Consider the following 9055-nt stretch of genomic DNA (forward strand, 5'->3'; position numbering starts at 1 on the left):
TATGAGTTAGAATCAATTTGGTGGCAATGAGTTTGGTTTAATTTTTTTAGTCATATTCAAGATCCCCAGCTCTTGCCATGTATCAGTAAGGGCAATATAAATAAAGAATAGTTTATAAAGGAAGCTTATTTCCTCTTCGGATTCCCCCGCATCTTTGTGGGATCCCTATGAGTCAGAACTGACTTGATGGCAACAGGTTTGGTTTTTTGCTTTTCTGCTAAAAAAAAGCATGATTTGCTTAAGCTTCTAATCACATTGAGGTTCTTTTCAAATACAGTATAAATGGACCTTGCTTCTGATGGATTCCACATTCTCAGACATCAGGTTTGCAAAGTATATCTTCAAACACCCTTCACATCACTCCTGATACAGTGTGTCCTCCTAGTCCACTGCCTTCACCCAGGCCTAGCTGTACTTCATCAGGACGATGGCGGCAGTCCTCTGTGCCTGCACCTGGGTCTTTATCTCTTTCCCGAGAGTGTTGTCAGCCAGGGTCAGCTTCCGGGCCTGCTGCTCTGACCACACCATTCTTTCCCTCAAAACTCTCCCAATGGTGTGACTTACTGTTGGTGTCTCACGCATTAAAATTCTAACTCTGCATCAGTGGGCCCTCTGCAAATTTATGGTCTTCATCTTGCTTTCAGAGTTTTGTTTGCTCGCCTTGTGGTGTTTTCTTGAGAGGCATGTAAAGATTTTAATTGCTTTAATTTTCTGATAGGCTGTTGTTTCTTTGAATGCAACTTTTTGCCAAGATTGAACTGAGAACTGGGCCAGCTTTGTTGGTGGTGTTGATAGGTGCCGTCGAGTCAGTTCTGACTCATAGCGACCCAATGTACAATAGAATGAAACACTGCTCCGTCCTGTGCCATCCTCACAATCGTTGCTGTGTTTGAGCCCATCGTTGCAGCCACTGTGTCAATCCATCTCATTGAGGGCTTTGTTCATGCTCTACTGATGTCCTTCTTCAGGGACTGGTCCCTCCTGAAAACATGACCAAAGTACATGAGATAAAGTCTCACTGTCCTCACTTCCAAGGAGCACTCTGGCTGTACTTCTTCCAAGAGAAACTTTTTTTTTTTTTCCCAGCAGTCCATGGTATATTCAATATTCTTCACCAATACACGAGTCAAAAAAATCAACGACACATTGCACTGGGCAAATCTGCTGCAAAAGACCTCTTTCAAGTGTTGAAAAGCGAAGATGTCACTTCGAAGACTAAGGTGCACCTGACCCAAGCCATGATGTTTTCAATTGCCTCATATGCATGTGAAAGCTGGACAGTGAATAAGGAAGACTGAAGAAGAATTGAAGCCTTTGAAATGTGGTGTTGGAGAAGAATATTGAATACACCATGGACTGCCAAAAGAATGAACAAATCTGTCTTGGAAGAAGTATAACCAGAATGCTCCTTAAAAGCAAGGATGGTGAGACTATGTCTCACATACTTTGGACATGTTATCAGGAGGGACCAGTCCCTGGAGAAGGACGTCATGCTTGGTAAAGTTACAGGGTCAGCGAAAAAGAGGAAGACCCTCAGTGAGATGGATTGACACAGTGGCTGCAACAATGGGCTGAAGCATAACAATGACTGTGAGCATCGCTCAGGACTGGACAGTGTTTCGTTCTGTTGTATATAGGGTCGGTATGTGTCGGAATTGACTCGACGGCACCTAATAACAACACACTGTAATCCAAATGCATCAGTTCTTCTTTGGTCTTCCTTATTCATTGCCAGCACTCACAAGCATATAGGGCAATTGAAAATATCATGGCTTGGGTCAAGTGCAACTTAGTCCTTTAGGAGAGTTATAATTGATTGACTGGGACAAAAATGGAAAATGCCCCAGAAATTTTTAAATAAGTAACATCTGGAAAAAAAAAGTTAATGGAATATAGTGGAAGCAAAATTGAATAGCAAAATTAACAATATGAATGTAAAAATGCCTGGAGATCATGTTGAGACTCAAATTTAAACCAAAAACCAAACCAAACCCACTGCAGCTGAGTCGATTCCGACAGTAGTGTTCATTTATTTATTTTTCTATTGGATAAAGTAAAAGGGACAATCTCAGGTTGGGAATGCTGCCATTTGAAGCAATCTCAAAATTTACTCTGAAAAACTGAGGCTTATGCTTGTTCATATTTTGCTTTTGATTATCTGCCAGAGAGAAGATTCTTGAAGCTGAAACGGGTAGAATGAACACTAGGGTAGGAAGGACCCAAAGGCTCAAATTGACCAGGAGGGAATCAGAAAGCCTTTGTTTGCTCTAAAATGCATTCAGGGCTCCAGACCTATTTGAATCAAATCTTGGGGGAAGTAAACACTTGGGCATGAGAGTGCAGTGTCCTGTGGCTCCCACCTCAAGTTCAAACCTCCACCTTCTGAGAAATGGTCTGAGATGTTAAGGTGGCCATATATAACCTTAATGTACAAAGAGTATAAGAAGGTCCCAACTGGTCCAGATGTCAAAGATTTGAGCTTATTTCCACAAGTGTTGAGTATAACTTTTAGTGGTAGAGGTGATGGTGGTAGAATACCAAAACTCAGCATGTGGGTTTATTCTTTGGCCAGTATATCCAGATGATACAGAGTTTGAGTATTGGAGAGTAGTAACGGCAAGGAAAAGAAACTCACTCAGCCTAGCTCAAGTAAAAGGTGGCTTGTTATAGTGAAACAAAAGACAATGCCACCCACAAAGCAGGCAGCCAGGCCTCATAGGCTGCCCGTGGACCAAATCAGAACTGAAACCCCCCTCTTCGTCCTCTGAGAGTTGCAGGATCTCACATCTCTCTCCAAGGTTGGACAGTCTCATTCACCTCTCTCCAAGGTCGGACAGTCTCATTCACCTCTGTGTCACTCTTCTGATAGCATGGCTGCCAGGCTTGAATTTACAGTCTCTGCATCTAGCTACAGTCTCCCCATCTCTAAGGTTTTTGAGAGAATATAATCGTGTTTCAATAAATAACTGTCGCATGGATGAATGGCTAATAGCCACTCAGGTGGTTTGGTCCATCAGCTGGAGTATCCGTTCTGACTGGGGGAACCCAACTTTCTTTCCCCTCTGTTCAATCCCAGACTTTCACTCCCTTGATCCTACCCTGGACTTTATCAGGAAGTCCTTGTTTCCAATTACAAAGTAACATTATCCATGACTAATTACCATTACCAATTACCACACCCCCTTCCAAATCTTGACTTCAAAGATTCCACTTTCTGTGCACCACCTCTATTGTTCAGGGCACCGTGGCCTTATTGACCCGAGTAATTTTTCACTGTCCATCCATGTCCTCATGTCCCTCCTCACCCAGCACTATATTCATTCCTTTGTCTACCCTCTGTAGTGGTCTCTGGGCTGTGCTGCCCAGTCCCCTTTTGGGGCTGAAGGGCTTATTTTCCCAGCTGCTAGCAGTGTTCCTGGCAGGTGGCCCTCAGCTGTCAGCCCTTTGGAGGAAGTTCCTCAGCTCAAGGGAGTGGCTTTGTATAAGGTCACGCTCCCTTCTCACATTCAGTGACTGATCCAATGCTCCCTCGCCACAACTCCAGGCAACTCTGAAGGGCTACCCCAGCTCCAGAGCTTCCTATGAGGTCGGCTGAGGCCTAATGTGACTGCACCTCTCTCTTCCTTTCCAGGTGTTGATTCTGAGAGTATTCCTGAATAAACTTCTCACTAATCTTACCTCAGAGTCTACTTCCTGAGGACCCTGTATCTTCTCAACTATTTTGCCACCAATATCCTGCCCTTCATTTCATCACCAAACCAACAAAACAAAACACAACAAAACAAACCCATTGCCGTAGAGTCAATTCTGATTCACCGCAACCCTATAGGACAGAGTAGACCTGCCCCCACAGGATTTCTAAAGAGTGGCTTGTGGATTTGAACTGCTGACCTTTTGGTTAGCTGTCAAATGCTTAACCACTGTGCCACCAGGGCCCCCATTTCATCATGGTCACCTGGAAAAACTTTAACACTGCTGAAACCCAGCTCTCTATCTCTTCCAGGCCTATGCCTGAGCAGCTGGTCATAGCTTGAGAAAAACGCACAATCACGCTTGACTGGTCTCACTTAAAATTTAGACTTCAAACCTCAAGTGGGCCCTTGGTGCTGCTGGCCTTCCTGTTATGTTTTCCTGGTCATGTCACTCTCTCATTATCTGAAAAGATCATTTCTTATTCATCTAGTGCTGCTATAACAGAAATACCACAAGTGGATGGCTTTAACAAAGAGAAATTTACTTCTTCACAGTAAAGTAGGTTAAAAGTTCAAATTCAGGGCATCAGCTCCAGGTGAAGGTGTTCTCTTTCTATCGGCCTTCTCATCAACCTTCCCTTGGACTAGGAGCTTCTCTGCACAGGGATCCCAGATCCAAAGGATGCGCTCTGCTCCTGGCACTGCTTTCTTGGGGGTATGAGTTCCCCCGTCTCTCTGTTCCCTTTCCTCTTTTTTAAATCTCAAGAGATTGCCGCAAGACACAGTCCAGTCTGGTAGGTTGAGTCCTGCCTCACTAACACAACTGCCGTCCATCCTCCCTCATTAACATCATAGAGGCAGGATTTACCACATATAGGAAAATCACACAATACTGGGAATCATGGCCCAGCCAAATCCATACACACATTTTTGGGGGGACATAATTCAATCCATGACAACCATTTCTTACCTTCTCCTCTCACCTCACATCTCCAGCACCACTTCCTTCTCCTCCCAGCTGATGAATTTGCCTCTTATTTCACTGAGAAAACAGAAGCAGGTATAAGGGACCCACTACATTGTCTGTACCAGCTCTATCAGTCTGCACCTATACCCACTATTCTGCCCTCTCTCCTTTTCCAAACACTACCTGTCCCAGGTCTCATGGCCTGGACCCAACAGCTTATCTACTCACAGACCATTCTCCTTTAGAGTCGCTGGTTGGTTGGTGCAAACAGTTAAACTGCTTGACTGCTAACCAAAAGGTTGGAAGTTTGAGTCTACCCAAAAGTACCTCTGAAGAAAGGCCTGGAGATTTAGTTCCAAAAATTTAGCCATTGGAAACTCTATGGAGCACAGTTATACTCTGACACACATGGGGTCATCATGAGTTGCAATCAGGTAGATAGCAACTGGTTTTTGGTATTTTCCTACAATCTCCTTTCTCACTCTTTCTCACTACCTATCACTCTCATCAGTATAAAAATATAATGAAAGACTTCGCATATTAAACCAGACAAAGCAAAGCAAAACAACACACCCTCCCTGGACTCCACAGTTCCCTCCAGCTGCCATGCCATTCTTCCGCTCCCATTTTAACAAACTGTGAAGAATTTGTTTATACTCAACATCTTCCTTTCCTCACTAGCTGTTCTCTCTTCCGTCCACTCCTATCAGGCTTTTGTCACCACCGCTGTTGTACTAGAACTAGTCAGAGTGACTGACCAGTGACCTCCACCTTTTAAATCCAATGCCCAGTTCTCAGTCTTTATTTTACTTGACATTTCAGCAGCATTTAAAACAGTTGCTCCATCCCTTCTTTTTTTTATGACCATTTACATTTTTTTCTTACACAAGCAGTTAAATAAAGTCATTAGAAAACGCAGACCAGCATAAAGAAGAAAACTAAAATATTCATAATTCTACCACTTTCAGATTATTTTTATGTGTCTATGTGATTTTTTTTTTTATTGTGCTTTAGATGAAGGTTTACAGAACAAACTAGTTTCTCGTCAAACAGTTAGTACACACATTGCTCTTTGACATTGGTTAACAACCCCATGACATGTCAACACTCTCCCTTCTCAACCCTGGGTTTCCTATTACCAGCTTTCCTGTTCCCTTCTCCCTTCCAGTCCCTGCCTAGGGCTGCTGTGCCCCTTTAGTCTTGTTTTGTTCCATGGGCCTGTTCAATCTTTAGCTGAAGGGTGAACCTCAGGAGTGACCTCATTACTGAGCGAAAGGGTGTCCGGGGGCCATAGTCTCAGGGTTTCTCCAGTCTCTGTTAAGCCAGCAAGTCTGGTTAGAATTTTGTTCTACATTTTTCTCCAGCTCTGTCTGGGACCCTCTATAGTGATCCCTGTCAGAGCAGTCAGTGGTGGTAGCCTGGTACTACCTAGTTTTACTGGAAGTCTACATGATTTTTACTTACCCAAATAGAATCATAATTTTGTAACTACTTTTTTCCCCCATGTAACAATATATTGTGAACTTCTTTCCAAGCCAATTTTAATGGTGGCAGAGCATTTCATTATGTGGTTGGGAAGAACATCCTTATAGCTAAATAAGTTGCCAGGAGTAGAATATGTATAAGGATGTACACCTTCTCCTCACTTATCGAGTATCTCATTATCTGACATTTCACATTTACGACAAAATAGTAAAAAATCTACTATCCGACTGTTTGGCCCATTAACGATGCACTTCTGGCGGTAATGAACATTGAAATGGGAAGGAGAGTAATGCTGGCTGTGATGGTTAAGGTTATGTGTCAACTTGGCTGGGCCATGATTCTCAGTGATTTGGCAATTTTGTAGTGATGTAATTTGGCAGTTATGTAATGATGTAGTCATCCTTCATTTTGTGATCTGATGTGGTCATCCTCCGTTTTTGCATAGCACCAATTTCACGTAACAACCTGGTATTTGGAACGTAACCATGTCAATAAGTGAGGAGAGGGTCTACACAATTTTATGCTTTTGAACCACACAGCCAAAGTGATTGTACCAATTTATATTCCTGCAAAAGTGTGTGAGTACCCACTACCCTGAACTTTCCCAGCTATCTCTTTTTTCTAACCTTTGCCAATTCGAGAAGTAAAAGTGGTATATCTTATTATTTTAATTAATCCTTAAAGCTTTTTGATTGCTTTAAGATTAAGATGTAGAATCTCGGTTCTTACAAAGAGCCTCAAAAGTCAAAGCGAGGAGAAGTATATCCTAGCCACCTTTTAAATTACTGGCAGTTGGTTTCTTTTCTCCCTATTTGTCTGAAGAATCCAGCTACTCCTATCATAGTTTTTACACCCTGCCTTTCTGGCTGTCTTTGTGAATGCTGTTGTATTCAGCCTGGAATATTCCAAAGATATCTTTCATTTATAGATGAGCCAGAGGAATACACTATGCGTCACTTAACGTCCACCATATGTTCTGTGAAATAGGATGTTATTCGATTTGGACATTGTGCAAACACCATATTATATACAGGTAGTCCCCAGTACAGTCCGTAGTTACCAACACCCACCACTCCCCCTGCCCCAAAGCCTATTATATTAAAACATTATGGAAGCCCACCGACAGAGCATCAGAGTTGTATCCCCTGAACACAGGAGGCCTGCCTTGCTGGGTGTGTGGCCGTGGGCTGGATGGGGGCTACGCCTGCAGCCTAACTGGGACTCAGTGCTCCTCTGGGAGCAGAGTGGGAGAGCATACAGCGGGGAACAGGGAGGGCGTGGGGACTGGGTGGGGAATGCGTGTGTGGATGCCAGGAGCGCAGCTGGAAGTGGAGACCCTGCCTGCTGCCACCTTTTTGGTTCAGCTGCTTCCTGATCGTGTGCAGCTGCAGCTGCCCGGAGCCCGTGAGAGCCCGGGGCAGGAGCGGAGGAGCTGCACTGGCCGTAAGGGGCTGCACGGCTGCTGCTGGGTGGGTGAACGAAGCCAGAAGGAGGGCGAGGAAAAGGAGGAAGCAGAGGAGGAGGCGCTCTGGAGACTGGGAGGCACCCTGGAGCCCTGGGGCTCTTTCACTCTGTGGGTTTGGGGTCTTTAAAACTATTAGGGGGAAATAATAAAAAAAAAGGAGAGCTGCTTTCCCTTAAAAAACAAACAAACAAACAAACAAAACCCTTAGAGGACCACGGACGTATATTCGGACGTTGCTTGATCGAATGAGTATTATGCGACCAATGACTGTATGTGGAATTATGATAGAAAATCAAGTGGAAAGGGTAGAAAGCTGAGAATTTTGTTCTGTGGTAAGACTTCTGTAAGAAGTAGTCTTCATTATTTTTTTGAAATTTCTTTCTCTTGTGTAATATACTTTGCTAAGGCAACAGTTTCTCTTTCAATGTTTCTTTGCTTTTACAGGAAATTGTACTGTCAGTGACAGCAATTCTGTCACACAATATTTTTGGTTTCCACTTCATCTTTTTTGCATGAAAGAATTGTTGTGGTTGTGAGCTGCCATCAAGTGGACCTCCCACTCGTGCTGATCACGTACACAACAGGATGGGACTATTGTGATCCATAGGGTTTTCACTGGCTAACTTTCAGAAGATCACCAGGCCTTTCTTCCTAGTATGTCTTAGCCTGCAAGCTCTGCTGAACCCTGTTCAGCATCAGAGCAACATGCATTATCCACTGACAGACAAGTGGGGACTGCACTTGAATAGCACTAGTCGGGAAGCCAACCCGGGTCTCCTGGATGGAAGGCGAGAAATCTACTTCTAAACCACCACCGCCCTTGTTCAAAAGAATAAGTCTAAGAAATTATTGACTATACCATGGACTACCAAAAGAATGAACAAATCTGTCTTGGAAGAAGTACAACCAGAATGTTGTACTTCTCACATACTTTGGACATGTTGTCAGGAGAGATCGGTCCCTGGAGAAGGACATCATGCTTGGTAAAGTAGAGGGTCAGCGAAAAAGAGGAAGACCTTCAATGAGATGGATTGACACAGTGGCTGCAACAATGGGCACAAACATAGCAATGATTGTGAGGATGGCACAGGACCGGGCAATGTTTCGTTGTGTTGTGCGTAGGGTCACTATGAGTCAGAATCAACTCCATGGCACCTAACAACCTAACAACAAGTAACTAGAAAAATAATAATTTTACATTTTTATTGGTGTTTTCAACTTCTTAGCTTTTAGTGCTCAAAAAACTGTGTAGAAGCATTCTTACGCACATTGATTTTATGTTTATTTGTAGCAATTGTGACCTTCTTTCCTATTACAGAGATACATGATTAATGTTTGTGGAATTTGTAAATGTAAATTAGATGTAAAAATAGTAAAAGGTTATTGAGATAGGAAAATAACATTCCTGAGTGACCATCAAAAGGGATAGCCACTGCATCAATTGGT

Source organism: Loxodonta africana, chromosome 24 (assembly GCF_030014295.1).
Source record: "Loxodonta africana isolate mLoxAfr1 chromosome 24, mLoxAfr1.hap2, whole genome shotgun sequence".
Classification (NCBI taxonomy): Eukaryota; Metazoa; Chordata; class Mammalia; order Proboscidea; family Elephantidae; genus Loxodonta; species Loxodonta africana.